The 20,728-nt window shown below is 46.7% G+C and overlaps 1 long non-coding RNA gene and 1 pseudogene across 1 annotated transcript; one reads left to right on the top strand and one right to left on the bottom strand.

The window, feature by feature from the left end:
• Nucleotides 1-20,728, top strand: part of LOC140460517 (uncharacterized) — a 78,437-nt pseudogene that overhangs the window by 12,234 nt on the left and 45,475 nt on the right.
• On the bottom strand, nt 3,102-14,062 carry LOC140460523 (uncharacterized). The gene is made up of 2 exons (XR_011954153.1): nt 13,976-14,062; nt 3,102-8,852 (listed from the first exon to the last, which is right to left on the bottom strand). It is a non-coding gene; the product is annotated as an uncharacterized lncRNA (long non-coding RNA).

Raw genomic sequence — 20,728 nt, forward strand, 5'->3', positions numbered from 1 at the left:
ACTTCTAATAAGCCCAGGCCCAAACTGTTCAGTTCTCCTCATAAGACATTCTTTCCATACCTGATATCATCATGGTCAACTTTCTCTGGACTGCCTCCAATACCAATATATCCTTCCTCAGGTAAAGGGCCCTAAACTGTTCACAGTATTCAGTTGTGGCCTGACTAAGACCTTAAATAGGTTTACTATAACCTTCCTACATTTATACTCTATTGAAAAGGCCAACCTCCCATTTGCCCCCCTATTACTCACTGAAAGTGGATGAAGACATTCGTGGACGTGATTCCAAATCCCTCTAATTCTAAACTTTTCTCCATTTAATATTCAGTTCTTCACCTCCTGACAAACTGCATTACCTCATTTTCCCATCTGCCAAGCTTTCACTCATTTGCTGAACCTGTCTATATCCCTCTCCAGATATCTAATGTCATCCTCACCACCTGCTTTCACATCAACTATCTCTTCTGCAAACTTAGCAATAGTACGTTCACTTTACTTATCCAAGTAATTCTTACATATATATTGCAAATAATGTTGGCCCCAGCGCTGATCCCTGTGGTACACCACTAGTTACAAGTTGCCATCCTGATCATGCTCCTTACCACAACTATGGTAGTTAGCCAATCCTCTTTCCATGCTAACATACAGTCTCCAACACCCTGGACTCTTTGATTATTTCATGAGATGTGAATATCATTGACTGTGCCAACAACTCTTCCCAAATTGTCCTCGAAAAGGTGGTGTTGAGCTGCCTCTTAAATTGCTTCACAAATATGACGTGGACTACCACAATGTTCAGGAGTGAGTTCTAGCATTTTGGTCAATAACAGAAGTAATGCGATATATCTTGCAGTCGGAATCCTGTGTTCACACTTGTCTGTTCTTGGTGGTTGAGCTCATGGCTTGGAAGGTGCTTCTGAAGAACCACCACTCATGCAATCAAGCCAGACTGATAGATTGTGGCCCCAGACTCTGCCACTTTGACTTTCCTCATCAATCACCCTGGGCTCTTTGCTTACTATTTCACGAGATGTGAATATCATTGGCTGTGCCGATAACTCTTCCCAAACTGACCTTGAAAAGTGTGCTGATCTGCCTCTTAAATTGCTTCACAAATATGATGTGGATTGCAACAATGTTCAGGAGTGAGTTCCAGCATTTTGGTCAATAACAGAAGTAATGCGATATATCTTGCAGTCGGAATCCTGTGTTCACACTTGTCTGTTCTTGGTGGTTGAGCTCATGGCTTGGAAGGTGCTTCTGAAGAACCACCACTCATGCAATCAAGCCAGACTGAGAGATTGTGGCCCCAGACTCTGCCATTTGATTTTCCTCATCAATCTACATTCTTTCCAGCCATGTTTCAGTCTCAAACTGCCACGCATTGCCTTCCAATACGGCTTAAAGGTAGGAATACACAAGATAATCAATCGTATTTTGGGTTGTATAAATCTTAGCATGCCAGAATTATTTTCTTAGACTTTAATTAAACTTTAGTTAGACTTTAATTGACTGCATGAAATGGTTTGTTGGTCAGACTTGAATCATCATGCTCAAAGGAGACAATGTCAATAATATCATTAAACTTCTCTTTTTGTTAAAAAAGGACAAGCTCTTGATTTATTTTTACAACTTACTGGTATTCACACCTGTACATTCAAGGTCAAACTCAGACATCATAAATGAAATTACACCATTAATTTTGTTTTACAACAATCCAACAGATTAATTAATAATATACAGTGAATACCAAGGCTGATTAATGTGAAATTAAATTTGACCAAATAAAATGTAAAATCGAGATGTGAGATAACAAATGGGGGAAGGGCAGAAGGCAAGAAATGCAGCATCATAGAAGGTGCTCCTCCAGGGAGTGTATTTTACCAACTACAACTGCTCAATATAAACAAACACTCTGACATGATCCTCCGGTTTTAATGTAAACCATAGCCCCATACAGTAGGTACCATTTAAATAAGTTAATAGATACAAGCCTTGAGCAAATCCAGCCTCCAGCCGGACCCCCCGCTTCTTGGAGCTCGGACCTTCCTCCAGCTCCGGGGGGTTGTTGAGCTCCTGGGCTCCGGCCGCCGCCGAAGAAGCCGCGGGCGCCGGCTCTCTCTCCTCCACCGCCGACATTTTTAATTTGTTTTCTCGTTCACCCGGTAACCGTCACCTCCCCCTTCCCGGGCCCCGGAAATTATACAAAAATAAACAATAAACCCCACCGGGGACTGTCTCCTTTTCTTCACAACTTTTGTTTGAAAAGTTCGGGCTTTAATTTGAAATGTATTTTAAAGGTATTTTCTGAGGTAAACGATGCCTGTCTGCCCCCCTCCCTCCGTCAGAAACCGCCCGCTGAGTCGATGAGAAAACCGCAGCCTCGCGCCGCCATCTTTGTTTTTCTTCTTCTTTCCGTCTCCTCCTTCAGTGACACGCGTCATCCGCGCTCCCTCCAATCAGAGCGCACCTTACTCCACCTGACCAATGGCGGCCGGCTTTGCAGTCGAAAAGGAAGCCACAACCCGGAATGTCGCTCTCCGATTAGTCCGCACTGACCGCAGCCTTTGGGATTGGTGGAGAGGTTCGCAGGCCCTTCACTGTCCCCGCCCCTTTACTACAATGGGCTCGAGGGGTTCAGGAGGAAGGTGTTCTCACTCATTCATTCAACAGGAGATGGACTCAATTTACTGTAATGGCCTGTGGGGGTACAGTGGTCATGTCTCATGTTGAGGGGGAAGGTGTTTCCTCTCATTCAACAGAAGAGGACCTATTTACTACAGAGGTTTTTTTTTGTGATGCAGCTGTAGTCTCCCACAGAGCCCTGAGGCTCAGGTTTAAATCCCACTGCTCCAGTCTGTGTAATAACATACTCAATTTTTTTCAGTCATAAGTCACACAACTATAGTCCAACACGTCTATTTGAAATCGCACGGGCTTGGAGCGTAGCCTCTTCATCAGGTGAAGACATGGAAAACAAAACGTGCAGGAAAGAGAATTCAGACAAATGATCAGCCATGGATGGTGATGAAAGACAGAGCATCTCAACAGTCAATTATCTATTCCCATTCCTATTTCTGATCTTCTTAATACATGACAAGTTGTATATTTTCCAAACATTAATTTTATTTCCATGGTTTAAAAATGAATATTTAAGAATGGTCAGTTTATTCTTTCTCACTTGAGCACATTGTGACCCACAACTATTTCGATCCCACTGTTAATATCATAGCCCCTCTCATGAGATATCAGAGGAACAATTCATAAACAAAATTTGACACTGAGTCACTCGAGTAGACACTTGAACAGAGAAAGCGCCCGACAGATATTGGGAATCTGAAGGTTATTGAAGTGAAATGTTAAGAAGAGCAGGTGAACACCCCCAATAAGGGAACTCACCTGACTGACCTAATTATAATCACCACAGTATCCAGTGCTACTCTTCACCGAACACGGATTACTTTCCTTTTCAGTTTAATGATCCAACTATCTTTTGAATGCCATAATTGAATCTGACTCCAACACTCTCTCTTGCAGACCATTCCAAAGGTCGAAGATTTTCAATCATTAATGAAATATGTTCTGGATCTCTCCCAAAACACAATTCATATGGATCTTGCTTCAAATCATTTGTAGTAAGTTCTTCACATGGACAAATTTGCAGTTTAGAGCATTTGTTTTTGTTTAAATTTTATATCATATTGAGGTGGCACAGTGCTTGGCATTGCTACCTCAAAGCACAAGGGACCCAGGTTCAATTCCAGCCTCAGGTGAGTGTCTGTCTGGAGTTTGCATGTTCTCCCTGTCAGCATGGGTTTCCTTCCACAGACCAAAGATGTGCAGGTTCGGTAAATTGACCATGCGAAATTGCTCTGTGATGTGTAGGTTATGTGTATTAGTCATACTAACTGCAGGAGAACAGGATGATCCTGGGTGGGATGCTCTTTGGTGTGTCAGTGCAGGCTCAATGGGACAAATGGCCTCTTTCTGCACTGTAGGGATTTTATGTATCTCTGTCTGATTTCTTGCACATGCTACTTTCGGAAAGGGACATTTTACTGTCATGTTCAGTACTGCAGTCTCTATATTTTCATACATACCTCTAAATTAGGTTTGAATGAAATCCCCCCATTTCACTGTATTTTCGCTACCATTCCCCCCCACCCCTTCCATTCCTTATTCATTTTCCCATTTCCTGTGTTATGATCCCCTCCTCTTTATATATATTATTGTAGACAGGCTAAATCTCGTTACCATGTCTCTAAAATATGAGATGAAAATGATCGCATACTTTGAGTCCATTATTACAGCTTGTTAACGTCTCTTGCCAAAGAGAACTCTTAATCCTGCATCCTTCGGTAGGATTACATTCGGATATCTGGTCAGCATGGATGAGTTGGATTAAATGGTTTGTTTCCGTCCTGTGCATCTCTTTCACTATGACTATCAAATAAGGACCAGGAGCAGGCAGGTGGGACTAGTTTAGTTGGGGATCACGTACTGAACAGTTTGTTTCCAGGCTGTATGACTTCACAGCCTCAAATGAATGGGGATCAATCCCAAAGGGATATTAAAGGTCTCAAGCACCACCTTAGGCACATGTGTGGACCCCTTCCAGATAACTGAGAGCAGTGGGGCACTGTGAAGTTCAGTACATCAGTTAGCCAGCAAGTTCTCTTCGGGAGACTTGTCTCAAGAAAGGAAGCGGTTTCCTGTCCCATCAACTGGACTGTGGATCAGTTTGGAGCAGGTCCTATATCTCTGACAACATCAGTGGACAGAGTCGAGAGTGTGGTGCTGGAAAAGCACAGCAGGTCGGTAGCATCCAAGGAGCAGGATAATTGACGTTTAGGGCATAAACCCTTCATCAGCAATGAGGCTTGTGGGCCGGGAGCGCTGAGAGATAAATGGAAGGGGGGGGTGTTGGGGAGAAGGGAGCTGAGAATGCGATAAGCAGATGAAGATGATTGGTCGGAGAGGAGGGTGGGGCGGATAGATGGGAAAGGTGATGGACAGGTCAGGAGGGCGAGTGGAGGCTTGGGGCTATGATAAGGTGGGGGAGGGGGGGGGAAGAGGAGGAGGAGGAGGAGGATACATGAGGAAACTTTTGAATTCCACATTGATCCCATGTGGTTACAGGGTCCCAAGGTGGAATAAGAGGTGTTCTTCCTCCAGGCGTCAGGTGGTCAGGGTTTGGCGATGGAGACAGCCCAGGACCTCAATGATCTTGATGGAATGGGAGGGGGAGTTGAAGTGTTCAGCCACAGGGCGGTGCGGTTTGTGGGGATCCCAGAGTGGTTCTCTGAAACAATCCACAAGTTGGCGTCCTGTCTCTCCGACGTAGAGAAGACCACATTGGATGCAATGGATACAGTGGATGACACTGGTGGAGGTCGAGGTAAATTTCTGTCAGATGTGGAAGGATCCTTTGGGGCCTTGGATGGAGGTGAGAGGAGTGGTATGGACACATGTTTTACACTTCCTGTGGTGGTGGGGAAGGGGCTGGGAGTGGGGTGTGGGCTGGTTGTGGGCGCATGGACCTGGCGAGGGAGTCGCAGAGGAAATAGCCTCTGTGGAATGCTGGTAGGGGTGGGGAGAGAAAAATATACCTGGTGGTGGGGTCCATTTGTAGGGAGCGGAGGCTGATGTGATGTATCCGGAGGTTGGTGGGGTGGAAGTTGAGGACGGTTAGGGGTGGGTTCTGTCCTTGTTCCATTGGGAGGGGTGGGGTTCAAGGGCAGTGTTGCAGGATGTGGAGGAGATGTGCTGGAGGGCATTGTCAACCACGTGGGAAGAGAAATTACGAACTTGGAAGGAGGAGGCCCTCTGGGATTTTCTACGATGGGATTGGTCATCCTGGGAACAGATGCGGCGGAGGAATTGGGAATAAGGGATTGAGTTTTTACAGGAGGTGGGGTGGGAGGAGGCGTAATCTAGCTAGCTGTGGGAGTCGGTGGGCTTGTAGTAGATGTCCACAGTTAGTCAGTAGCCAGAGATGGAGAGGTCCTGGAAAGGGAGAAGGTCCAGGTCAATTTGAGGTCGGAGTGAAAGGTGTTGATAAAGATGACGAACTGTTCAAACTCCTGTGAGAGCATGAAGTGGTACTAATATGGTCATCGATGTACTGGAGGAACAGGTGTAGCTAAGGAAAATGGACTGTTCCACGTACCCGACAAAGAGGCAGGCATAGCTGGGTCCCATGTCGGTGCCCATGGCTACCCCTTTAGTTTGGTACATTGGTTTGGATGCCATTTGAGGTTTGTGCGAATCACTTCAGTGGGAACGTGCAGTCCCGGGCTCAGTGAGCAGCACTGCAAGCAAAGCTCACAGAATCCTACAGGGAAACAGGCCCTTTAACCCAACAAGTCCACACCGACCCTCTGAAGAGTAACCCACCCAGACCCATTCCCCTACCCTATTAGTCTACATTACCCCCTAAACAATACACTGCACCTACACATCCCTGAACACACTGGGACAATTCAGCTTGGCTAATTCACTTGCTCATGTTTGGATTGTGGGAGCACCCAGAGGAAACCCTTGCAGACATGGGGGGAGAATGCGCAAACTTCACAAAGACAGTCACCCTGAGGGTGGAATCGAACCCTCGTCCCTGGCGATGTGACACAGTGGCACTAATTACTGAGCTACTGTGCTGCCCGTGAGCCAACCTGGGGTTGGGGGAAGATGGGAGGGATGTGGGGGTGCTGTCTCGCAGAAAACAAAGAGAGCTCGCTGATGGTCCCACTGCACCCACTGTCAGAACAGGCAGGAGGTTCAGTCCTGGGGGTGACCCACATCAGCGTCACCAGCGGAATCTGCTGGTGCCCCCCCCGGTGTCTCTGCAAGTTACTGGACGACGTGAACCTCCGCCTGCACTTGGGGCAGGCAAACGGCCTCTCCCCGGTGTGGACCCACAGGTGCCTCAGCAGGTTGGAGGCCTGGGTAAAGCCCTTCCTGCACTCAGGACAGCTGAACGGTCTCTCCCCCGTGTGGACCCGCTGGTGGTCCAGCAAGTCAGAGGAGCGTTTAAATCTCTTCCCACATTGAGGGCAGATGAAGGGCCTCTCCCCGGTGTAGCCCCGCCGGTGGGTCAGCAGGTGGGAGGATTTGCTGAAGGTCTTCCCGCATTCAGGGCAGGGGAATGATCTCACCCCAGTGTGGACCTGCTGGTGGGCCACGAGGGTAGAGGAATGGGCAAAGCTCTTCTCACACGCGGGGCAAGAGAATGGACTCTCCGCAGTATGGATCCACTGGTGGGCCAGCAGGTTGGAGGAGCTGGTAAAGCCCTTCCTGCACTCTGGGCAGGGGAATGGTTTCGGAATGGCAGCCGGTGACGAGCAGTGTCCCGCAGGGTTCAGTGTTGGGGTCACAGCTGTTTGCATTATATCTTAATGATCTGGATGAAGGGACTGGGGGAACTCTAGCGAAGTTTGCAGATGATACGAAGTTAGGTGGACAGGCAGGTAGTACTGAGGAAGTGGGGAGGCTACAGAAGGATCCAGACAGTTTGGGAGAGTGGTCCAGGAAATGGCTGATGGAATTCAACGTGAACAAATGCGAGGTCTTGCATTTTAGCAAAAAGAATAAAAGTATAGACTACTTTCTAAACGGTGAGAAAATTCATAAAGCCAAAGTACAAAGGGATCTGGGAATGCTAGTCGAGGATTCTCTAAAGGTCAACATGCAGGTTGAGTCCGTGATTAAGAAAGTGAATGCAATGTGGTCACTTATCTCAAGAGGGTTGGAATATAAAACCACCGTTGTGCTACTGAGACTTTATAAAGGCCCTATTTGGAGTACTGTGTCCAGTACTTCTGGTCCCCTCACCTCAGGAAGGACATACTGGCACTGGAACGTGTCCAGCGGAGATTCACACGGATGATCCCTGGAATGGTTGGTCTAACATATGAGGAATGGCTGAGGATCCTGGGATTGTATTCATTGGAGTTTAGAAGATTAAGGGGAGACTTAATAGAGATGTACAAGATAATACATGGCTTGGAAAGGGTGGACACTAGGAAATTGTTTCCGTTAGGTGAGGAGACTAGGACCCGTGGACACAGCCTTAAAATTAGAGGGTGTCAATTCAGAACAGAAATGCGGAGACATTTCTTCAGCCAGAGAGTGGTGGGCCTGTGGAATTCATTGCCGCAGAGTGCAGTGGAGGCCGGGACGCGAAATGTCTTCAAGGCAGAGATTGATAGATTTTTGTTGTGTCGAGGAATTAAGGGCTATGGGGAGAATGCGGGTAAGTGGAGTTGAAATGCCCAGCCATGATTGAATGGCGGAGTGGACTCGATGGGCCGAATGGCCTTACTTCCACTCCTATGTCTTATGGTCTTATGGTCTCTCCCCGGTGTGACTGTGCCGATGAGTCTCCAGGGCAGACGGGAAACTGAAGCATTTCCCACAGTCGCCACACTTCCACGGTTTCTCCATGGGGCAGGATTCCTCGGGTTTCTCTATGGCTGAAGCTTCAGCTGCACACAAACGTGTGTACAGCCCCTCCCCGGTGTGAATTCCTCTTTCCAGGCCGTATACCTGTTTCTGGCTCCACACTCAGTGCACTGCAACAGTAGGGTCTCTCATCCAGTCCCACTGATGCTGAAAACGTTATGAAACAGGAACCAAAAAGCATTGCTCCATCTCACAGAATCATAGTTGAAAATCTTTGCTGTCCCGATGGATTGAGTGACTGTCAGACATTGATGTGAAAATTATGACTGCAGATGCTGGAGATCAGAATCGAAAAGTGTTGTGCTGGAAAAACACAGCAGGTCAGGCAGCATCCAAGGAGCAGGAGAGTCAAGCATCAGCTGTTGATTTTGAAACTTCCGTCTTCAGATAGTCTGTAAAAAGAGATTACAAAAGTCAGCATTGTCAATCCGGGGGGTGGTGGGGTTGGAATGAGACAATAAGGTATTGACACCGACACCAGAAAGAAACTGAACATAGAGACGTGGCGAACGTTAGTGGCAAGCCAGAGTCAGAGAGAGACACAGCACAGAAACATACCCTTTGGTCCAACTCATCCATGTCGACCAGATATCCAAAATTAATCTAGTTCCATTTGCCAGCATTTGGCCAATAACCCTCTAAACCCCTCCTATTCATATACCTATCCAGATGCCTTTTAAATGTCATAATTGTACCAGCACCCACCACTTCCTCTAACAGCTTTGTACACACACCACCTTCTGCATGAAAAACTTGCCCCTTAGGTCCGTTTCTAACAAATTGCTCTCCATCTAATCCCGTAGCACTATGGCAATCCCAGTCTATGTTTGAAAAGTTAAAATCCCTAACAATAACCATCCTATTACTCTGACAGGTAACTCAAATCTCCATACAAATTTGTTTCTCAATTTCCCACTGACCATGAGGGTGTCTACAACACAATCCCAATAAGGTGATCATCCCTTCCTTATTTCTCAGTTCCAACCAAATAACCTTCCTGGATGTATTCCTAGGAATATTCTCCTTAAGTCCAACAGGAATACTATCCCTTATCAAAAACACCACTCCCTCTCATCTCTTGCCTCCCTTTCTATCCTTCCTGTAGCATTTGTATCCTGGAACATTAAGCTGCCAGTCCTGCCCATCCCTGAGCCACGTTTCTGTAATTGCTATGATATCATATCCCATCTTCCTAATTATGCCCTGAGTTCAACTGCCTTCCCTGTTCGGCCTCTTGCAATGAAGTAAATGCAGTTTAATTTGTTAGTCCTACCTTGCTCTCTGCTTTGTCACTTCCTGACCTGACTGCTTGACTCACTCCCTTTCCCAACTGTACCAGTCTCAGATTGATCTCTTTCCTCACTATTTCCCTGGGTACCTCCCCACGCACCCACCTTGCTAGTTTAATTCCTCCCGAGCAGCTCTTGCAAATTTCCCAGCCAGTATATTAGCTCTCTTTCAATATTCAGGTGCAATCTATCCTTCTTGTACAGGTCACATCTACTCCAGAAGAGATTCCAATGATCCAAAAATGTGAACCCTTCTCCCATGCACCAGCTCCTCAGCCATGCATTCATCTGCTCTATCCTCTCTATTCCAACCCTCACTAGCTCATAGCACTGGCAGTAATCCAGATTTTTCTTGACTCTAGGACCTCTTTGTTTTAAATTTGTGCCTGACTTTTTACACTTTCCCTTCAGAATCGCATCCTTTTCCCTTCCTATGTCATTGGTTCCAATGTGTACAATGACCTCCAACCGGTCCCTCTCCCTTTTGAGAACATTCTGCACCCTCTCGGAGACATCCTTGATCCTGGCACCAGGGAGGCGACACACCATTCTGATTTTTCGCTGCTAACCACGGAAGCGTCAGTTTGTACCTCTGACGAGAGAGCCCCTTATCACAATTGATCGCTTGGAACCCGATGTTCCCCTCATTACATGAGAGCATGTCTCGAGACCAGAAACTTGGCTGTTCGTGCTACATTCCCTGAGAGACCATCACCCCCTACATTTGCCAAAACAGCAGACTTGTTTGAAATGGGGACAGCCACAGAAGACTCCTGCACTACCTGCCTACCCCTCCTACCTTTCCGGGAGTTAACCCATCTCCCTGACTGTGGCTGTGGCTTTTCCCCCTTCTTATCATTGCCAAACCATCATAGCCCCAGGTCTTGTAAATTCCTCATTACCTCGAACTGTCGCTGCAATTTATCCACGCAATCCAATAGGATTTGCAAACAAACACACTTCCTGCAGACATAATCATCAGTAACATGGATACTCTCCCTAATCTCCCACATCTGACAGGAAGAGCATATCACTCTCATAAAGGCCACCTTTGCTCCTTCACAATCTACAGACCCAGAAAATAGCACAGTCTTTTTGCTCTAAGAAAGTGCTCCTGGCTAACGCAGTACTTGTGGTTTATATTTTTAAAATTTAATCAATAGACAGATGTCAGTAAAACATATAATCAAGAAAGAATCCACTCCATTCACGACTGCAGACTTACAGCTAAGTTACACGTTAAAGACTATACACTTCTCTGTTCCTGTTCTGTGAGCTCCCCCACACAGGTTCCTCCATGGTCAGCTGTGAAGTTTGCTGTTCATTAACCTTTCCCAGATGCACTGCAATGTCCAGTAACTGTGCAGATTCACTGCAATGTAAATTTCTTTTTCTCTCTCCCTCATTTTGGACTCCTATCCATGCCCCTTATAAACCTCTATAAGGTCATCTCTCAGCCTCCTACGCTCCAGGGAAAACAGCCGCAGTCTTTTCAGCCTCGCCCTATAACTCAAACCCTCCAACTCTGGAAACAGCCTTGTAAATCATTTCCAAACTCTTTTAAAGTTTCACAACATCTTTCTAACATAGGAGACCAGAACTGAATGCAGTATTCCAAAAGTCGCCTAACTAATGTCATGTACAGCCATAACATGACTCCCAACTCCTGTACTCAATGCTCTCATCAATAAAGGCAAGCGCCACCAAATGCTTTCTTCACTACCGTGTCTACCTGTGACTGCACTTTCACAGAACTACAAATCTGCACTCCATGGTCCCTTGATACAGGAACACTCACCACAGCCTTACCATTAAGTGTGTAAATCCTGCCTCGATGTGCCTTTCCAAGATGCAACACCTCACATTTATCTAAATGAAACTTTATCTGCCACTCCTTGACCCATCAGCCCATCCATTCAATTCTAATTTAGATTGAACTTTCTTTCCTCTCTTATTTCCTAAACGCTGAAAATCTCCATCCCACATACTCTCCCTCCATTCTCACTTTGCTGAACCTAATCCGTGCTGTACCTCATCCTGAAGGGTCTGGTTTACGCTGAATTACAGCCCACGCTAGGGGGATCTAATTGAAACATACAGAATACTGATTCGCCTGGACAGGGTGGATGCTGGGGAGATGTTTCCATTGGTAGGAGAGACTAGGTCCCAAGGGCACAGCCTTAGAGTAAAGGGAAGACCTTTTAGAACGCAGATAAAGGGGAAACCTTTGTAGCCAGAGAGTGCGAAACCTATGGAATTCATTGCCACAGAGACTGTGTTGGGCAAGTCACTGAGTATATTCAAGACAGAGATAAATAGGTTCTTGTGTATCAAGGATATTGAGGGTTGCGGGGAGAAAGCAAGAGAATGGGGTTGAGAAACTTGTCAGCCATGATTGAATGGTGGAGCAGACCTGATTGGCTGAATGGCCTAATTTATGCTCCTTGGTCTTATGGTCTCTTGCTGTCCTGGACATAGTGAGAGAGAACTAGGAGCAGGAGTAGGCCATTTGGTCTTTCAAGCCTGCACCAACATTGAACAGATCTGCACCAACATTGAACTGGATATGAATATACCTACATGTTGGTGAATAGGCTGGGACCTTTTTCACTGGAGCATAGGAGGTTGAGAGGTGATCTTATCAAGCTTTATAAAGTCATGAGGGGTATAGATGAGGTGAATGATGGTTGTCCTTTCCTTAGAGTGGGGGTTTCAAGGTTAGGGAGCAAATTTTGAAGGTGAGTGGAGAAAGATTTTAAAAAGACAGGAGGGACACCTTTGTTTTCCCATAGAGAATGGTCCGTATGTGGAGTGAATGTCCAGAGGAAGCGGGGATGCAGGTACAGTTACAACGTTTAAAAGACATTTGGATAGGACATGAATGGGAAAGGTTTGGACGTGTTATGGACGAGGCCAGACCACTCAAAACATTCTTAAGCAGGCAGCACAGACCGTAACTTTGCTATTTGTTTCAGTAAGCGCACAGTGAAAATTACCCAAAGTTAGCTAAGTTGACTACCAGGATTTAAAACAGACAAATGTATTCACAAGAATACAGAATGAAACACAAAGAACAGAATATAGAATACTCACAGAACTCAGTCTATCTAAACTAGACTTAATTATGCTGTTCCAAATGTACACAACAGTCCCAATAAACAAACCCCTTAAACATACAGTAAAACTGAAACAGAGGCTGACAGGTCAAAGTTAGAAGGGCAGAAGGAGAGAGAGTTTAACAACCTTTCTCCACACAGTCCACTGCTGAACTCACTGAAACAAGGCCTCAGCTTTCACAACAGATCACTTGGCTTTCATTATGCAGGTCACTTCGAAAACATAAAAGCTTGGGCATAAAGTCTCATCTGTTGACGTGTAAACAAAAAAGCTGACCAATACCCTTTTCATTTCTGTACTAAACCATGCATTTTGGAGCCCGGGGCCGTTTTACCACCACTCTGAAAAAAAAACCAAGGACACAGTATCCTTGAGAAGAAGGACCAGCTTTATGACAGAGGGAGATGGGCCAAACACTGGCAGATGAGATTAGTTTAGTTTGTGACATTGCATGGACTAGTTGGACTGAAGGGTCTATTTCTGTGCTGTATGATTCTGTAATGGTCTCAAAACCATTTTCTTGCCTTCCCCTATAACCATCCACTTCTTTGTTGTTCAAAAGTCAAGTGACCTCAGCCTTGAACATATTCAATGACCAACCCCCTCCCCCACAATTGCAGGAAGTCAACCCCATTTTTGAACTGAATCCTATTGCCTTGCTGACTGTTTGCTGCACCTGTCTGACAACTGGTGTAGAAGGACGCTGAGGTCCCTTTGTACATCACACATCATTCCTGATGAAGTGCTCGTGCCCAAAACATCGACTCTCCTGCTCCTCGGATGCTGCCTGACCTGCTGTGTTTTTCAAGCATCACACTTGACTCTGATCTCCAGCATCTGCAGTCCTCACTTTCTCCACATACCAATATATTATCATTTAAACCATGCACCTCCTTTCTGCCTTTTTTTAAAGCAAGAGACTTTAACTTTACATTGTGGTACTGCATTTGCTGTGCGTTTGCCAATTGAGACACAGACCTGGATCAACTTTTCCAGAGTCTGTCCTCTCCCTGGATTCACTGCCTTTCCCTTCAGTTCGTGCACGTCAGCAACTGAATCCCAGAACGAAAAAGAAATGAAAAAGTGGGTGAGAAAAGAGAGTACCGTACCCACAGATGTTGGACAGAGTTGCAGTCTGGGGTGAAGCTCAATCTTCATTCAAAGAGAGAGAGGAACAACCGCATCTTGAAAAACTCTCGGCCCAACTTCCGCGTTCAGACAAAGAGGCTGTTCTGAATGGCCGGAGGACCAGGCTCCTTCCGGTCCTCCGGGTCTCACCATTGGTCCTTCAGAAGGAAGTCAAGCGCTGTTTCCGCGGACAGTGACGAGCATGCTCAGTGCTTTTGCTGACACCGCAGTACATGCGCAGTTGTCGCTGACACCGAGAAGCATGCGCAGTATGCTCTGTGGGGGTGCTGGCCTGACTGACAGATTTTCAGCGTCCAAATGTCAAGAGGAGAAAAAAAGCTGCAGCCACAATTTTATTTTTCCCTGTGGCTCGACATTTTAATCCTTTTGAATTTCGTCCAGCTTTGTATGTCTTTTCCCCAGGGTAGAGGAAGTCCAAAACTAGCGGCATAGGTTAAGGGTGAGAGGGGAAAGATTGAAAACGGTCCTAAGGGGTAACTTTCATGTAGAGTGTGGTGTGTGTATGGAATGAGCTGCCCAGAGGAAGTGGTGGAGGCTGGTACAATTACAACATTTGAAAGGCATCAGGGTCAGGATGGGTATCTGAATAGGAAGGTGTGAGAGAGATATGGTTGAAATGCTATCAAATGGGTCACTAGCTGAAAATGTGTTGCTGGAAAAGCGCAGCAGGTCAGGCAGCATCCAAGGAAAAGGAGAATCGACGTTTCGGGCATAAGCCCTTCTTCAGGAATAAGGAGAGTGTGCCTAGCAGGCTAAGATAAAAGGTAGGGAGGAGTGACTTGGGGGAAGGGGCATTGGGAATGCGATAGGTGGAGGGAGGTCAAGGTGAGGGTGATAGGCTGGAGTGAGGTGGGGGCGGAGAGGTCAGGAAGAAGATTGCAGGTTAGGAAGGCAGTGCTGAGTTCGAGGGATTTGACTGAGTCAAGGTGGGGGGAGGGGAAATGAGGAAACTGGAGAAATCTGAGTTCATCCCTTGTGGTTGGAGGGTTCCCAAGCGGAAGATGAGGCGCACTTCCTCCAACCGTCGTGTTGCCATGGTCTGGCGATGGAGGAGTCCAAGGACCTGCATGTCCTTGGTGGAGTGGGAGGGGGAGTTGAAGTGTTGGGCTATGGGGTGGTTGGGTTGGTTGGTCCGGTGTCCCAGAGGTGTTCTCTGAAACGTTCCGCAAGTAGGCAGCCTGTCTCCCCAATATAGAGGAGGCCACATCGGGTGCAGCGGATGCAATAGATGATGTGTGTGGAGGTGCAGGTGAATTTGTGGCAGATATGGAAGTGTCCCTTGGGGCCTTGGAGGGAAGTAAGGGGGGAGATGTGGGCGCAAGTTTTGCATTTCTTGCGGTTGCAGGGGAAGGTGCCGGGAGTGGAGGTTGGGTTGGTGAGGGGTGTGGACCTGACGAGGGAGTCACGGAGGGAGTGGTCTTTTCGGAACGCTGATAGGGGAGGGGAGGGAAATATATCCCTGGTGGTGGGGTCCGTTTGGAGGTGGCGGAAATGACGGCGGATGATACGCTGGACATGGAGATTGGTGGGGTGGTAGGTGAGGACCAGTGGGGTTCTGTCCTGGTGGTGTTTGGAGGGACGGGGCTCAAGGGCGGAGGAGCGGGAAGTGGAAGAGATGCAGTGGAGGGCATCGTCGACTACGTCTGGGGGGAAATTGCGGTCCTTGAAGAAGGAGGCCGTCTGGGTGGTACGGTTTTGGAACTGGTCCTCCTGGGAGCAGATGCGGCGGAGACGAAGGAATTGGGAATATGAGATGGCATTTTTACAGGGGGCAGGGTGGGAGGAGGTGTTTCGAGGAAAAAGTGAGGACTGCAGATGCTGGAGATCAGAGCTGAATTCGAGGAGAAAGTGAGGACTGCAGATGCTGGAGATCAGAGCTGAATTTGAGGAGAAATGGGTCACTAGATCAATTTAGGATATCTGGAGGGCATGGGCGAGTAGGACTGAAGGATCTGTTTCTGTGCTGTATGACTTTATGCGTCTATTTCAATGCAAGTTTCAGAAACATGACTGCAGCTTTTTAAAAAATAAGTTAATATGCTTTTAGATGTTAACAATGTTTCTGAATCTATCATTTTAGCTGTTCATAATTTTAAAGATCAGCCATTTCTTGCACACCCCTGTCTTCCAGGTAGAGTCATCACTATCGATTCTCTCTCTTTCCTGAGAAAGAGATACAGCAATCAAAGAGGGCACGAGAAAGCATGGAATGGTAGAAGGGAGGGAGAATGGACAGGGGAGTGGGGGTAGAGAGAGAGAGAGAAAATGACCGGGGACAGAGGGTGGGGTGCAGAAAATGAGGGGAAGAGAGAGAAGAAGGCTGAGCACAGAGAATTGGTAGGTGCAGAGTGTGAGGAGAGAGAGTGGACGGGGACCAAAAGTTTGGGGAACTGACAGCACAAATCTCACCTTCCTCAGGACTGATGTCAGTGTCTCATGAATTGGAACCCACTCCACCCACAGTAGACCTGAGGCAATTGTTTCTCTATAGATGCTTGGCTAATGCAGTAGAATCATATAATTCTGACAGGCCATTTGGCCCATAAAATTCAGACTGACCTTCCAAACAGCATCCCATCCAGACCCACCCGTTTTTCCTGCAGTTCGCCATGGTTAACCGACCCTCCGTTGCACATATGTGAACACTTTAGCACGGCCGATCCACCCTGAACTGCACCCAGAGTAAACTCATGCAGACAGAAGGGTGAGAACGTGTTAAAGTCCACACAGACAGCTGCTCAAGAGTGGGACCGAACCCACGTCCCTGACATTGTGAGTCAGTGGTACGAACCACTGAGCCACCGTGCTGCTCAGAGCTTTAATCTTCTGCTTTGTCCTAGTAGTTTCTAACTTCTCATGTGCCCTCAGCAGAGGCTCTCTCCTCCTGACATTGTTGGATCGCACCCACTGCAACCTTCTCCAGCCCTGAGCACATCGGTTCCTGAATCCTGGCACCAAACAGACACCAATGCCATCTGTGCTCCTGCTGACAACTGCAGAGAAGGGAGACCATCCCTGTCACTGTTCTGTCCCTTACCACCACCTCCCTCTCTCCAATGTTGTTTTACTCCCACTGCCCAACCAGTTAGCTCCTCCCACCTGCAGCCCTCTCTCAGATCCCCTTTACCTGCCAGACCTGCACTTACACCCTCCTGACCCTGTCCACTGATGCAAACAAAAGGCTCTCTCCAGAAGGGAATGACCGTCTCCCAGAATACAGTGCCTGGTTAACTTTCCCACTTTACCCTCAACATGTCTGCAGCCTGGCTTCCAGCTCCATCTCTCTGAGCCGAATGTCCTCCAGGATGTGTTTGCCCTGGATCACAGCATCCAGAGCCTCCCACCTTCTGCAAATTGAAAGACAAGTCCCACCCTGCCCTCTCCAATGTGTGTTGTATAACTGATAGCCAAGTATGGAACCCATGAGGATGGCCTCAACACGGACCTTGGTTTCATGTCACATTACAAGTGACCCCACTCACACAGACTTGTACCCATTACTCACACACGTTACCAAGCATGGTCAAATGCAAACACATGCTTTTATGCACAAACACACACGCTCTCATGCATGCACACACATCAGTTTATGGGGTGAAATTGTAATTGCAGAATTTTATTTGCAGATATATTATATTTTGCTCAAAAAGCACACAATCTTCAGGCAGTCAATCCATGTGACATGTTATAAATCCCTACTTTGGAAACAGAACCAATCTGACTCAAGGTTGGGTTGCAGACAGACTCTAACATGAGTGAATCAGAGGGTTTTCTTTCCCCAGAAAATGATTTCATCATTAGATTCTGATCTCCAGATTTCTGACTGAATTCCAATTCCGCCATCTGCTGTGGCGGGATTCAAACCCAGGAGTCCCCAGAACTGGGTTGATAGTCCAGTCGATAATGGCACTCGGCCCTTGTTCCTTCAATCACCCTGTGATGGCACATGAACTCACTGGTGCCTCCGCAGGTGGGAGGAGGGGGTGATGCCCTTCCCGCACTGAGAGCAGGTGAGCATGCTGTGCCTGGTGTGGACCTGCTCGTGCTGGAAGAATTGATGAATCCCCTCCTGTGCCTGGAGCAGGTGATTAGCCATTCCCTGTTGTGGACTCGCTGGTGAACTTCTAAAATCTCAAAACATATAATCAAGAAAGAACCCACTCTATTCACTAATGCAGACTTACGGCAAGGTTACACGTTAAAAACTCTGCAGTAATCTGTTCCTGTGCTGTGAGCTCTCCTACACATGTTCCTCCAAGATCAGCTGTGAATTTTGCTGTTTGTTAATTTTTCCAAGATGTCCAGAGATACATGATTTCAAACAGCAAAGGCAGTTACTATGCAGATTCACTGCTGTATCCGTTAGTAGTATACGTTTCTTTCTCTCTCTCTCTCTCCCTTACAGACCATGTGCTTGCTGCCTTTGGCTGTCTTTCTCCATTTTGAAATTGCTGTTGTCTTGAGTTTTTTACACTAAAGTTCCAAAACAATGCATCAGTATATAAAACATTAATTGCTGCTTCTGGAATTCAAGGAAATCGCCTCCAACACTGAAAATACCTCAAAAAAGGAGCAGCTCTTACAGCCACAAATTTTCCAGTCCTTGGTGTTCTTGGTCAACCTTCCCATCTCCCAGGTTACAGTTATTCAAATAATTTGCTTTTCTATTTTTGCTAGAAAAGTGGATAACCTCACGTTTAACCACACTAACTGCATCTGACATACATTTGCCCACTCACTCAGACTGTCCAAATAACATTGTATCCTCCTCACAGCTCACCCTTCCACCCAGCTTCATGTCATCTGCAATTTGTGACATATTCCAATTCGTTCCGTCATCTAAATCATTGACACATACTGTGAATACCTGGGGTCCTAGTCCCAATCCCTTCAGTTATAAAACATCGATCTGTCTGACCATACAAAATAGCAGATGTTAGCTTGACGTTCACAACTGACGAAGACCTGATAAGCAATTATGAACCACTGAATTACTAAATCACAGAAGCAGGCCATTCAGCCCATCGTGTCCATGCAGCTCTCTAAATGAGCTTTCTGATGTTGTGCCATTTTCCTGACGTTTCCTTGGAAAATGGTAAATTGCTTGTCATCAAATAATTTTCCAATCCTCTTACCTGAATCTGCTTCAACCACTGTTCCATGCGATGTCTTCCAGATCTATTTACTCACTGTGTGAAATTTCTTTCTCACATCACATTTTCTTCCTTGTAATGGATTTGAAATCTGCATTCTTATTCTCAATGCTTTTACCATGGTGAACAGTTTTTCACTGTCTTTTCTGGGTATGATATTTCTCATAATTTTCAAAACTTATTTTGAATCTGACTTCAGAGATTAGTCCATGAGGCCAAGCCTCATCAACAACACAGAAACAACCGAGCATCTAAAGGGACGGCCCCTCAGTCATCACAGTGAGCCCCATAGCAACCATTGTTACCTGGGCAGCCATGCATTCCAAACCTGGTCTCTCAACATCACTAGTGTTGGCCCACAGTTTGGAAAACTGTGATTCTCGCTACGACTATAAAAATGAAACTTTTTTTAAAGCGGTTGTTGCTGAGAAGTTTAATCCTTTCTGTCCAGTAGGAAGTCAATGCTGTGTTTGAGTTTGAATGACTCAGTGAATCCCTTCCCACATGTGGAGCAAGTGGATCACCACTCCCCCTGTGCCTGTGGGGATTACATTCCAGGTCAAACCAGGAATTGGATCTCTTCCTACAGCCTGAACATACCTCTGGTAACACTCCAGGGGGACTGTGCTTGTGTGGCACAGGTCAGATCATTGGCTGGCTTAGTCCTGCTCCTCAGATGCTGCTGACCTGCTGTGCTTTTCCAGCACCACTCTAATCTAGATTCTGGTTTCCAGCATCTGCCGTCCCTCTTTTTACACAGTACATAAGGATGCCATTCACACTTTCATGTCTATAATAGTTCCTGAAACACCCACCTATTCTCCACCCCTATCCCCATCATCTTGCAACTGTCCAGCATCCTCGGTAGTGTAGTGGTTAGTATCCCCATCTGTGACTCAGGAGACTGGGGGTGCAATTCCCCGATGGGGGGGATTTGATATTTTTCTGGATGTCTTGTCGCACAGAGGTAGTGACCCTAACCCTGGATCGGGTTCAAGTCCTGCCTGCTCCAGAGTTGAAAAGTTCACAAATATAGGAGTAGAATTAGGCCATTCAGCCCATCAAGTCTGCTTCGTCATTCGATCAAGACTGCTCATCACCCCCATTTTCCTGCCTGATCCCTTGAAAGGGTTCAGAAAAGATTTACACTGATGTTTCCAGAGTTGGAGCATTTGGGAGAGGCTTCATAGGCAGGAGCTGTTTTCCCTGGAGGCTCAGAGGGTGAGGGGTGACCTTATGGAGGTTTAGAAAAACAATGACAGGCATGGATAGGATAAACAGACAAGGTCTTTTCGATGGGGTGGGGGAGTCCAGAACTAGTCGGCATAGATTTAGGGTGAGAGGGGAAAGACGTAAAAGGGACCTAAGGGCCAACTTTTTCATGTAGAGGGTGTGCTTGTATGAAATGAGCTGCCAGAGGAAGTGGTGGAGGCTGGTACAATTACAGCATTTAACGGGCATCTGGATGGGTAGATGAATAGGAAGGGTTTAGAGGGATATGAGTCAAGTGCTGGCAAATGGGACTAGATTAGGTTAGGAAATCTTTTGACTTGGTCAAGT

This window comes from Chiloscyllium punctatum, chromosome 36, assembly GCF_047496795.1.
Source record: "Chiloscyllium punctatum isolate Juve2018m chromosome 36, sChiPun1.3, whole genome shotgun sequence".
In the NCBI taxonomy this organism is placed as follows: domain Eukaryota; kingdom Metazoa; phylum Chordata; class Chondrichthyes; order Orectolobiformes; family Hemiscylliidae; genus Chiloscyllium; species Chiloscyllium punctatum.